This window comes from Monopterus albus, unplaced genomic scaffold (genome assembly GCF_001952655.1).
Source record: "Monopterus albus unplaced genomic scaffold, M_albus_1.0 scaffold3.1, whole genome shotgun sequence".
In the NCBI taxonomy this organism is placed as follows: domain Eukaryota; kingdom Metazoa; phylum Chordata; class Actinopteri; order Synbranchiformes; family Synbranchidae; genus Monopterus; species Monopterus albus.
The window spans coordinates 6,369,549-6,382,761 of NW_018127883.1; positions in this window are offsets into that span (position 1 = coordinate 6,369,549).

Consider the following 13,213-nt stretch of genomic DNA (forward strand, 5'->3'; position numbering starts at 1 on the left):
AGTGCAGCTTGCAGGCATCGCCATCTGATTCTCCCCAGGCCCTGAGAATCAACACGCCAGGGCTCCTCCAACAACTGGACTCTCTGGGAAGTTAATATTCAACATTTTCCAACTTGAAAAGTTCAGAAAATTTGATAGAATTCTCTAATATTATTGGTTGGCTGACACTTAAAGTAATAGGCTGACATTTTGGAAATAGCCATTGCTTTCTCGTTATACTCTCATAGATGTATGCTAAATATGAAACTAGAAAGAAGGGAGTTAACTTAGCTTAGCACAAAGACTGAAGGCAAGGAGCATTATTATTATTCCGGCTCTGTCCAAGTTCAAGTACATCTAGTTAATATATCTCTTCATTTAATGCTGAAAACATGAAGGATAGGTCTACATAAGTAGGCATTCACACCCTTTGGGACCTAGAGCAATACTCGGACTGCAGAAAGAACTACTCATCCTGCATTCTCTGTAAGAAAAAGCATCAATCCATATATATATCACTGGACATCACAGGCTACAAAATAACCACTTCCTGATATCTTCACCATAGGTGTGCACTTTAAAATGCGTAATTCATTCTGGTGGCATTTTTTATGAAATGATCCCAGATATAAGTTGTGATGCTAAAATAAGATTAGCTCTGGCTGTTGATGGTGCATTCATCCATTTGATCGGATTAAAACAGGATATGTCACCTAATTAGAAAAAGGCAAATAGCATGTTTCAGGCTGTAAAACAGGCCTCTTCCTTCAGCAGAGCAGCTACTCCAACAGGCTACAAAAACATCCCTCAAATGTAAGAAATTGCATTTTTTTTAAGAATTTACAAAAAACAGAAGTCTTTTAATGGCTAACATCAAGCATATGGGAAATTCTTGAATAGCATTTGAAACATAAAATCTTTTGTTTTCCTCTTTGGAAGGCTCTTCTTGAAAGCTGCAGCATCAGCAAGAAATTGCACACTAAAAAAGGAACATAAAACAAAGACTGAGTCCATTAAGTCAACCAGCAGCCTGCTGAAAAAGAAAAATATATATTTCAAATTGATGTATGTTTTAAATATTGGAAATTATGCAGTGCAGAATCTGTAGGGACAGCTCATCTTTTAAGTATTAAACACATTAGAAGATGATGAAAGAAGCATGAACTAAAAAAACAAGCAAGCAAACAAACAAGCTGACAAACTGGCATCATGCCTTTCTCTATGCTCCTTTGACAATTACCATGACCTGAATTTCACTGTTATTCTTGTGTGGTTAACAGTATTCAAAGTGTAGAGGCGATGTGTTCTTCGTGTTTTATATTCCACCTCCAGGAAATGATCTCTCCTAGAATTAACTCTTCATATCCAACTTTTGATTGTGATTATACCAGGAGCATTATGTACTGTATACTCATAATCCAAATATCAGGAACGTTGCCTTTTAGCCTGAAGACCTCTGTATACAACCCCCACTAAATTTCAAAATGTGGGTCCTCCATTTACAGTACAAGGTGAGTTCAACAATTCTAGAAAACCACCAGTGATGGAGGACATATTCAAAATGTTTATCTAAAACTGCAGTGACTGTTTTTATATTAACACTGGATCAGATGACTATATGCAGTGTGAAAAGGGTCATTCGTGCTGTAGTAACTCAGCTCACTTACTTTCACATTTTAGCATCTTTCAGTCAATTGTGTCGGTTGTCTGGCCTGCAACTTTCACTGTCTGTTGTCTCTCACTGCTCTCATTAGCCTTGTTTTCAGTGGCAGCACGCAGCTGTTTTCAGGGAAAGCGACTGTACATTCCTACTCTGCACCAACTGGCAGGCAAAGTTAGCCAAAGGCTGGAGACTATGCAGAAGCATTTAGCAGTTTAAGGCCAAGATGTTTTTCTGACATTGGTGGAAAAAGAAAACAAAATTAAAATAGACTGAAACTTTGATTTATTTTAATCAGGTGGCCAGAAACATGACCAAAAAAATGTTAAAGTTGTTTTGAGCCTGTTGGATGAGTTATTACTGTAAGCTACTGTTTGCTAACATACTGTAATGGCAAATAAGGTGATAGTATATAATATATGCTATATATTGAGTTTCCTGTTTGTTACAATGTGCACATCCACACATTAAATTGTTCATATGGAGCAGGCTTTTATATCCAATTTTTTATTATTATGTTATTTTTGCCAGGAGCATTTTTTATACCCATAGTTCAAATTTCAGTCACGCTGTCTGGTCTCTGGGGGGCTTGTTTGCCCCACGGTCCTGCACATATCCCCTTCTAATTTCCTGAAGTGTTAATCAAGGTGAGAGGCTCAGCAGAAAAACCAAGCAGCCACCAGGCAGAAGGAGCCCAGCTCAGCACAGCTGAATCACAGCACTGTTTCTTCCTGTCATTGCCCTCTACATATTTGATTTCCTCTCTCTTGCCCCCCTTTTCTCATGCCAGTCCCTCCTTCACTAAGGGTGTTTATCTCTGCGTACATAGGGCATGGTATTTGGGGCCCCATGAGGCCTGGGTATTGTCAAACACTCGCAGGGCTGTCTAGTCTCTTATTCTGCTTCAATGCTCATTTGAAGCTAGTTCATTTATTATGTAATGCTGCTTTAACTATTTATTGCTGAGCTTCCATTAACACTGACAGTGGTGATCCATAAGTTTGCCACCTTAAATGCTAAAAGTTGTCACACTGTACTGTGTGTCATACAGCTCCCTGCAGACCAGATACAAAATGTACGAATCATGCCAAATCTTAAGTCTTTTTGCTTTTCCCTTTACTTTCTAATGGCTTGGAAGTGAGTGTTTGTGTTCAAGAGTGTGTATTTAAAGGGATTTAAGTCTGTAAATCTTAGGGGTAGAGGCAGTTTAAATAAATGTGAGCCTTTGTAAAATATTCATTAGCCTCTGTGAGGTACTTGTGTATTTAAAAAGCCTCAGTACTCAGTAGTAGAATGTGGGTTCAGGCCAAGTTCAGACAAAAGTTTAGAAATTATGTTCGGGTCTAGGTCAGGTTTGGACACGTAGGTCAGACTTTAGGCCAGACGGCTGGAGCATTCAAACGAAACACACCATAAGGTACAAATTCAACTGCATCTGACATCTGGCTCGAGCCGTGTTCAGACATTATGTACTATAAGCCTTGTCAGGTCCAGGTTGGGTTTGAACGGCACCCTCTTGGGCATGGGTTGCATTCAGACAGAAATATGCAGCCCGATCCATGCTCTAGAAGTAACCTCTTAAACAGGCCACCCTGTTATATGTATCTGACCAAGCCCATGGGTTTAAACGTCCAGCTCCCCAAACCAATATGTTTATATTTATATGTTTACTGTATAGGATGTGATCATAGCATTCTTTTTTCAGACTGCTGTCTGTGCATAATTTTTTGTGCCAGAGCGTGACTGGTATTGGATTCCTTCTAAGAAATGTTTTTGTATGGATTTGATTTTTTTACTGGTAAATAGTAAATGGTATCATACTGGGACAAAGCGCTTTACAGATTCACCCACCCATCCACACACACACACACACACACACACACACCAATGGCAGCAGAGCTGCCAAGCAACCTGGGGTTCAATGTCTTGCCCAAGGACACTTCAACATATTGCATCATCAGTAGCTATTAGGTTTTTTTTTATTATACTTCTTTATTAAATGGCTTCATATAAAGATGCTGCAGTTACAGTAAATAGAAAGAGCTCAGCTATGCTGAAAGTTGAATCAAATAAATATTGTTTTGTCTTAAACTATTTATAATACCCTGAAATATTCATTTGTATGGCTTTGGGCCCAGTTTTCTTACAGTTTATTATTTGAATTATTAAAAGTTCTATATGACCTAAGTAAGCCTGATCAGTGTTTACTTTGCACATACATATCTGATGTAATTATCCAGAGAGCTTGCTGGAGGATGTGGGAGCTTGGGGAGGCAGTGGAGTGAGGTTTTTCTATTCACCTTTTGGTGAAATCAGTACAGAATTGTTTAGAATGCTTGACTGTAAGACAACTTTAAAAGAGGATGTTTGTTTTGTGATTCTGGAATTTTAATAATGTAGTTATTCATTTCTGTTTTTGTCTTTTCTTTCTTTTTTGCACCTGCTTGACATTAAGTAAACTAAAAAATATTTTTCATCACCTTGGTTTCTAGTTATTTCTCTAGCCGTCTCTCATTCTAACACCATGCACTTAAAAAAATCTCAAACATATTTAAACGTTACCGTCTCACTGTGTATTAAATGTGCAAAAGGATTACATTTTTTTCTTGACAGCAGAAATTAATGTTTGGATTTCACTAACCAACAGGTGCTATTTGGACATCAGGGAGACCATCAGGGATGTTGTTCCTGGGATCTGTTACTTCAACAGCTACTCCTTCTTCATGATGTTGCTGTCACTTGGGATTGCTGCGTCTATCACTACTGCTGTCTTCTGTTCCTTGTCTATTACAACAATCTTGTATTAATTGGCCATTACCTGCCTGTCCATCTGAATCTAGAAGTCCCATAGAATCATTTCCCAGTCATTCGCCATAACCTTCTGAGGATTTTTCCAGCTGGATTTAGGAGGGTCTAGCCCATACTCAGTGCAGATGTTCCTCTACACAGTGTTCGCTGAATGGTGGGGAGTCTCAGAACTCAGTCTGTCAGAACTGAGGAAGTCTTGGCTATATCATGATCTGGATGACTGAGAATCTTCACAGACATATAGTCTTAACCATTTTCCTTCTTTTAACTATGCTCTGGCCACGCTTCTATTTAGAAAGACATCCTGATGTCCACACTGTGATCTGTGTAAGGTGGATCAGCAAGTCAGTGTCTTGTTCATTCTTGTCATACAGATTGATGTCTCTGAGCCAGTACAAGGAGCTGAGCATCCCTGGTGTTTAGCCATGAAGGACAGAAAGGTCAGATGACAAGTTGTGAATAAAACTTGAGTCTTTGTAAAGTTGGTAATGGCAACTCTGGGATTACAGTCTTCTGTGTATAGGGGTCAGATGAACAGTGCAACCAGAATGAAAACTACATTGTCACAGGAGATCAAGGCCCTCCTGTCAAGGCTTCTGGCCAAGAATACCACACTGTGGGGCTGTCACAGGGTTACACTGCGTAGGCAGGAGTTACTTTCAAATGCATACCCAGGGACCAGCACAGGTCAACATTTTGAGTTTCCAGGTCTTCACATGTTAGGGAGTTCCAAAGGACCTTGAAGTGCTAAAAGGCCTCAGGCAGAAGAGACATTAGAATGGTGTATTGGTGTGATGACAGTCTTTTGGCATGGGCCATCCTGCAGAGGTCACCTGAGGCTAAGACAAAGAGTCTAATATGCCCCTGCTGCAATATTGATGTCCCCTGCAATGTGTGAAATCTCTTTTGAGACTACTTTTGATTGCGACTATAAACAGAGCAAACCTTTAGCTTTTTCCGTTTCCTTACCCTGCAACTTTGGGGCCCTTCTACATCTTAACTAACATAAAAGTGTCAACAAGATCATCACTTTTATTGTATTGTGTTGTAAATACATTTATTTTTACCCCAGGAAGAGCTGCCATTGCTGTTAGCTAATTGGCATGGCATCAGCTCAAAAGAAAGTGGCCTGATAATTCAGAGTTGGCCCTCTGCATGCGTATAATAAGGCAAGTGTCTCAAATGCTTGAAGCAATGTAAAACTCTACTGTAAATTTTTAATTGTCAGGCTGCAGGTAATTTTACAGAAAAAACACTGTCCTGTCTTTTTTATACATCTGTACTTGTGAGACAATTCTCCCAAGAAAGGTGACAGCATCATCGAATTCCTTAACTAACAGCACGTTTAAGGCCCTCTAATGGCAAATAAGGAAAGAAGTTGATGTTTTTTTTTTGTTTTTTTTTTATGTTAATGGCTGAGTCAACAAAACCATAGGCTTGTCATAGAAGGCTGCTGTTCACTTCCTCTTTCCCAACACTCAGCAAGGCTTCTTGAAGGTGATGTACTCCAGACAAATATGTCACATCATAAAAAATGTTTAATTTGCTTTTAGTTAACCTTTCATTCAACAAAGGAACATTTCACTCAGTGACAAGAATTATTCATAGCTCTAGTAAGAGGTGTGTGTACTGTACATCTTAAGCTACTGACATAAAGATGAAACATGCACAACTTTCTTCTTCTATTGGTCAATAAGAAACAAGTGATACTGGTTGACCAGTACAAAAACATCTATATTGTAATCTTTTTGTAGTAGGAGGCATTATGAAAAATAAATCAGACACTGAACCCCCTGTTGCTCCCGGTGATAGCACCATGAATGTGTGAGCGTTTGTGAGTGCGAATGGGTGAATGGCCAAGTAGTGTGAAAGCGCTTTGAATGTGCTGTAAAGCATAGAAAAATGCTATACAAGTATAAGACCATTAACCAGCATCACCACAGACTCCTGAGGGTCAACGGGCTCCACTTTAACCACTGCACTCTCTGACAAGAGCAGGTATCATCAAACAATTTTCTGTATGCCCTTTATGATGAGGGACTGTGTAAAACTGTGTGCAGGGTGCAGAAGAAGAGACAACCTTAAGCATAAAGCAGAGATCCTCAAGCTTACTCCCACAGTGAGTTTGAGCACATAATCGTTGCGGTCACACCTTCACATTAGGACAAAGATTTCTGACAGTCTGTGCCAAAAGTCAAATAGATTATTGAGTCCATTTAACACTCAGCGTTGGCATAGTTTTGCCTGTGGTCTCCCAGGGGTACCCTCAAACCATGGGACATCATTGAAGGGAAAATGAAAATATTCAGATGACAAGGATGGATTTGATATATTAGGGAAAGTAGTGAACGTTAAATTTGAAGACCTAACTCATCTATCAGCTCCAGATAGGTATATGTGCTTTTAATGATAGCACATCATTCCTTTCCTCACCTTCAGTTTTTGATGTGTATGAGATATATCAGATATATCTAGAGGTGACTTTTGGGTGCAGAGGAATTTGGTGTTTTTTTTTTATTGTGCAGTAGTTAAGAAAGTCTCTTCCTTTCATATAAGCCCATAATAGACAGCTCTGAAGTTAAGGAAGCTCCATAGTATGGCAACTCTCACAAGTAAACAGTCACAGAGTTGCTGAGGTTACTGTTAAACCCTGTAGTATAGACTTCACAACAATAGATGTACTGGAGTTTGGAAAAAAAACACTTCGAGGCCCAACACATACAAAAACAGAGCACGCAAGGGAATACTCCTGCTGTGCTTTAAAGTACTCAAGATTTTGCAGATCCCCACTTTATGGACAGATGTGTTGAAAAAGAAAATGAAAGCTGTTATCTTCTAGCACAAACGATGTCTGTTGTTTTCTCTGCGGTGACTTACAGTAGAGCACCAGCTGTCCTGTAAACTGTTTCCACTGTTCATTCTCTGTTTGTGCTTTTTCAACCACCCACCCCTTCAGCACTGTAAACATTGTTTGTTAAGGATAGAATGGAGCAGTGCTTGAGTGATTCATGCAGAAACTGTCTCCTGCATGTGATGTGTTTGAAGGGTGAAGTCTTAATCTACAGAGCCACACTGCTGCAAAGTGAGCCAGCCTGTTTGTTGGCAGTGACTTGATGCCTGTGCAAATTCTGCTGACTTTGTTGCCCTCGTGGGCATCAAGGGCAGCAGGAGTGCAAGAAGATAGAGACCTGAGAACCTTGGACAAGCAACCAGCCATACCAAATGGGAAAACCTGTCTGCAGGACCTGGAAGGAAAGCCCTGATAAGAATTTTGTGTTATCATAAATCCCACAACTGAATAATTCATGCATGGTAATTAAGTTCTATCTCTTATTTGATTCACAGTAGAACATGGGTGTGAAAACGATTCTTTGAAGTTTGGAAATGTTGGCCGTCGGCTCAGGAAACACGTTAAAATATTTTTTGCATTAGCCTGATTTGATTACAAATGACAGCTCACATTCTCTCATATTCACTCAGAACAGATTTTTTTTTTACTTTGCTGAAATAAGCAGGCAGGGCACAATGACAGTCAGTTAGACAATGATCCAATTTATTGTTTATATTACATAAAACAATCTTCTATTATGCAAGTGTTGTTAGACTTTGTGATTAGATTTACAAGGTGCTCTCAAGAAAACAATCTTAACCCAACCAACAGTAAGTCTGTATCATTGTTATTGTTTGTATTGTGTTTAAATACTGATGCCCAGTATAAATAGCTTTTGACGTTGTTATACTTAGGGTTTCCGTCCTGGTTGATTTGCCAGCATCCATGGTTACTGTTGATAACAACAAGGAGGATCTAATACTACACTCCTAGGATTCTAGTAAATCAAACACTTCCATGAACAGGAAAGCATTTGGTCAATCAATTTATAAACTGAACCTTACTCTGCAATATTGAAAACTGATTTGCAAAAGGCAAAAACTACATGTATTTCTGACAAAAGATTGTTGACAAATCTTGAATCAACAGTTAAATGCTCTTATTGAGAAGCAGCAGCAGTAAGAAATGTTTGTTTTGCACTAACAGTATGTTAATACAACTGTCACACAGTGTAAAGACAGGGAACAACAAACAGTGAGATTGATATTAATGAAATAAAATTACACTGGATAATTCATGTGAATCCCTTGTGTGTGAATTTAAATCCAGTGTGGGACTGCTGGACGCTGCCACTAATGGTGCATTCTACTATATCAGTATAGAGGTAATTACTCTATGTAAATACATTCAAAAGCAGAAAGGATGCCAACCATAAATTAATAAATACAAGGTTCAATTATGTAAAATTGTATTATTGCTTTAAGTTTGCACAGTGCTTTTTGTTGCCTTTAAACAAAGAAGCAGCTCATTGTTGTGTATTGGGTTTGAGCTTGGTTGTTTAGTATTGTTATCTTATGTATTAGAGAGGATTATGTAGTCTATGCCCCTGCACTGGGAGTGCACTTAATATCTAGTTTTCCCCTCTGGCGTTTCATAGTTCACCCCAGTAAACAGTGTAATTTGCATCCAATTGTATTCGGCTTTTATTATCATTTAAAAGGCACAGTAACCACTCTGTTATCATAAAACTGAGTTTATTTGGCACTGAGACACTTCCTATCCACAAACATCTCTTTCCTGAGCTCAAAGGCATTTGAGATCAAAAAGGGTTTTGTAACAAACAAAAATTTGATTAAGTTCAACATAAACCAGATTCAAAAGTAGAAACTTTTTGTTGCTCAGTAAAATGTTGCTTTCATTACTGAAGAGCATTGAATTCATTAGGCCAATGTCTTTGTAAGTCTGCAATGTACTTGATGTGAGAAACTTCACTTAGCCAAACTTGCCTTCTCACCTGATTTGTTACCTTTTCTATCTGGGAAAAAAAAGAAAATGACAGTGGAAACCAAGCCTTTGTCTTAATCGGTAAGTTTATTGCACAGGATGTTCCACTTTTTCCACATTTTTACCAAACATACCTCGTACGGCTGCTGTCAAATGAGGGCATTTTCTTTGTCTACCCTTCTTCCCTTTCCTTTCCAAAGAGTGACATAGGACCCATTATAGTGTGAGCCTTTATAGTCTGACACAGCATCTGTCCTCATAACAGTCAGGCCATGAGTGCGCGTGGAGTCTACAATTCCATTCCTTAATATGAAGTTCTAGTGCAATGAATTCTTGGATGTAAGAAAACAAATGGAAAGCTAAAGGACCCGCCTTGCTGGGACAAGCAAAGATTCACAGTATAATACAAAATACAAGATAACATCACATTGACACAGCTGAATACAAAATACATGAAGTTCGTATAACTGTACAGATCACATACTGTATGTGGATTCATCCTGGTAAAGATGCAGGTTTTGTTTTTCTGTGAGAGGCTAGTTTATACCTACAGCTTATAGACAGGAGCCCAGACTCCCTCTGCAGGGGGTGTTCGCAGCAGTCCAATATGGCATTATAGAGTGGAATGAGAAAAAGCTGAAAAATTCAGTGCATCTGCTGCATGGTGATTTTAGATCGATTACTGTGTTGTGTAGGGGGAGTTATCCTATTGAAAAGTCCCCAAACAACCTCCTCAAATGACATCTAATAATAGTCCATTCGGATCAGTCCTGCTGTTTATAGAGTTTTTGCCACTGCTTTTTAAATTGGCGCATATCTGACGCCATGTGGACAGCAAACAACCTCCAGACAAATTGGAGCTAGATGGCATTATAAACTCTGATATACATGCTCAGCTCTATAAGAGGAAAAGATGAGCATGAGTCCCAGATTTGAGATCAGCAAAGAGAGACGAGGGCAGTGAGCCTATAACAGTACCATGCCTGTGTGAGTTACGTGAGGAAATACATACACATGGATATGGTACAAGGCTGAGTGCTTAGCAATCTAGTGTATCTATCATCATGATGTTTTCCTTTGCTGGAACATTTTGAATTTTCAGAAACCCCTCTTCCACCCAGCTATTTTTATAACATATGCAAATGGTGTCTGAGAACTATCAGAAGTTGTGTTGTTGAAAAGACTGCTGGCTTTATAAGTAGAAGTCACTTTTACCCAGGCTTGTTAGTCTGACGTGTACTGTGAGGTCTTTAGGTGAATATTTATGCATATGAACTCTGATAGGACAGATGCATACATTAAAACAGTTGTAACAAACTGAAATGCAGATTTAAAGCAACTAAGTCTAGTTTTGTGGGCCCCCATTAACACCCCTTTCCTTCACTTTCTGTGCACTGTGTGCACACTATAATACAGTGGTTAGCGATTAATTTGGGGTGACTTGACTTTATTAAAGGCACATTCTTCAAATTTTATATTGCACTTCCAGTAAGGACTGACTGCAGATTAAATAAATAAATGCCCAAAATCAGTGCAACACAGGCTGAGAAAATCTGATTGTAGTCCCTAGTAAGTGTCAATATTCAGAAAATACTGTAATACAATAGAAACTGAAATAAATTTAGAAGAAGGGACGTCATCAAATAGCAACATACAGTCTGATTGCCACATGATGAATGACACCTCAAGGGGCTCTGTTGACATGGTGTAGTTACCCAATTTGCCTGGCTGGGAACCAGTGTTTGACTATAAAGTTTCTGTTTTGTAATCACCATATTATATTCCTGATTCCTACTTTTGACTCACCTATTAACACCAATAAAATTTATATAAAGCATGAACAGCTGGTGAAACCCCGATAAAACAAACCCTACTCTATTACTGGTCTTTTGAAACTTGTTACTGCAAAGTACAGTATCTCTGAATATGAGAACAGTTTGCAAGTTTGAAAACTTGTCAGTCTCTGAGAAACTACTCCAGTGACAAAGGTTTCAGATCAAATACATGCAAATGTCAGACATTTGGCCTCAGGTTCACACAAAGGGGTTGAATGCTTCAGCAGCTGTTCTTTTTTCAGGTGTTCAGGTTGAAGCTTTTTCCTCAATAATACATGACAGGAAGGCTCTGCTGGATGGAGTGCTGTGCAGTGGGATGGTGAGAGGGGTGTGCGCAGTATGAGGATCAGTAGGTGATGTTGCATTTGTCAGATCTTATGGACAGCTCATACTGTGTATTAGATCCTATCTGCACTCCTCCACAGGCATCTTCATTGCAACACTATTTTTTTTTTCCAATAGCAACTTTTTCCCCCCAGAAAATGTGAGATAAATTACATACAGCATGTGGCTGCTGCAAGCATTACATTTTGCTGTTTATAAACTGTATTTGCTTAAAATCCTACAGTCTGGTGTTTTGTCACTGAGAGGAGTCTTGTTTGCATTTGGTTGCATCGAAACAGTTTCATTTGACACCTTTATCTCACATTCAAGTCAAGTGTGCAATTATAAATCATTGGCTATTATGGAATTTTTTCCCCCATCCACTCACTGGATTCCTATAGTTTTTAAGGGCTAGCTCAAGGCATGGTAATGTCGTTCAGTCCATCACTGTGGCCCAGAATGAAATCTCTAAACATTTATTGAAGAAACTATTGTAGAACTGCAGTTACTGTAAGAACATTCATGTTCCCCAGAGGATGAATTCCACTGACTTTTCCTCTAGCTTCAGTATTTTGGACTGGGACAAAATTCTTAGAACAACTCTAAAACATTTTCATGAGCCTCAGTTGAATGATTAAGATGATGAATATGGTAAACATCAGCATGATAACATACCCACTGTGAGCTTGTTAGCATTTACCTCAAAACACTGGTGTGCCCAAGTAAAGCCTCACAGAGCTGCTACCATGGCTGCAGACTCTTAGTCTAGTTGAAATCCCAGTATATATGTTAGCTCAAATATTAGGGATATCCAAGAATGAATGTCTGCTATATATAGGGCTAACATTTTTAGAAAGCTGCATGTTTTTGGATGTGGGATGATTGCGTAGCAAAAAATATCAGGCTCTCTGCTCCTTTGACATGATCCTGCTTATTTGTGCATAATAATATGACAGCTCACATGCGCCCACAGATTGTATTTTAATCCAAATTTATTCCACTGGTGTTTCACTAGTGGCTTGAGCAAGAAGCCAGCAGCTGTGATGAAGTTTAAATAAAAGGATCTTTTAAGGTGGTAATGATTATAAATGGGCATGAAAATTCATACATTTTTCAAAATGATGTTCGGCATCTTTTGTGTTTGTTTGCATGTAATGTAAAAGTTTAGCCAAAACAGCTGTTTGAGAGGACATGAGTGAAATAAACCACATTAGTTCCAATTTCTACTTTGACAGTCTTTGTTCTTTGTTATATTTCAGTATCCATTGTATTGTTTGGTAAGTACAGTACATCTGTTTAGCCATTCAGCGGTAACTAAAACCAAACAACATTAACCATTTCTAATCCTCAAACTAGGGCCAAATAAATCTCCTATCTTCCCATCAGCTTTAGCACTGCAGCATGAAAGTTAATAACCGGAAAGCCATTGCTGGAATTCAATGACATGTTTATGGTGATAAGGACCTATTAAGATTGGTGTGAGAGAGTAAATGAGGTGACAGGAAATGAGCTGCTTTGTGACCACGCATCAGGTTGAAGAGAAGGAGCTGTGTCATTGAGGTGACAGTGTGTGGATAAGATAATGAAGACTTCAATAATGTCTAAAGGAGGGATAGAAGCTCAGTAAAGCCGGAATCTGTGCCATGAGGTGTGATAACCCATTAGCCGCATAAAGATAACATCTGGTCCTCACACTCCTCCCTAGCATAAAATAACAGACCATTTTACATTTCACTTTCTAATGCATTCCTAATCCCTCAACCCAGGCAGTGA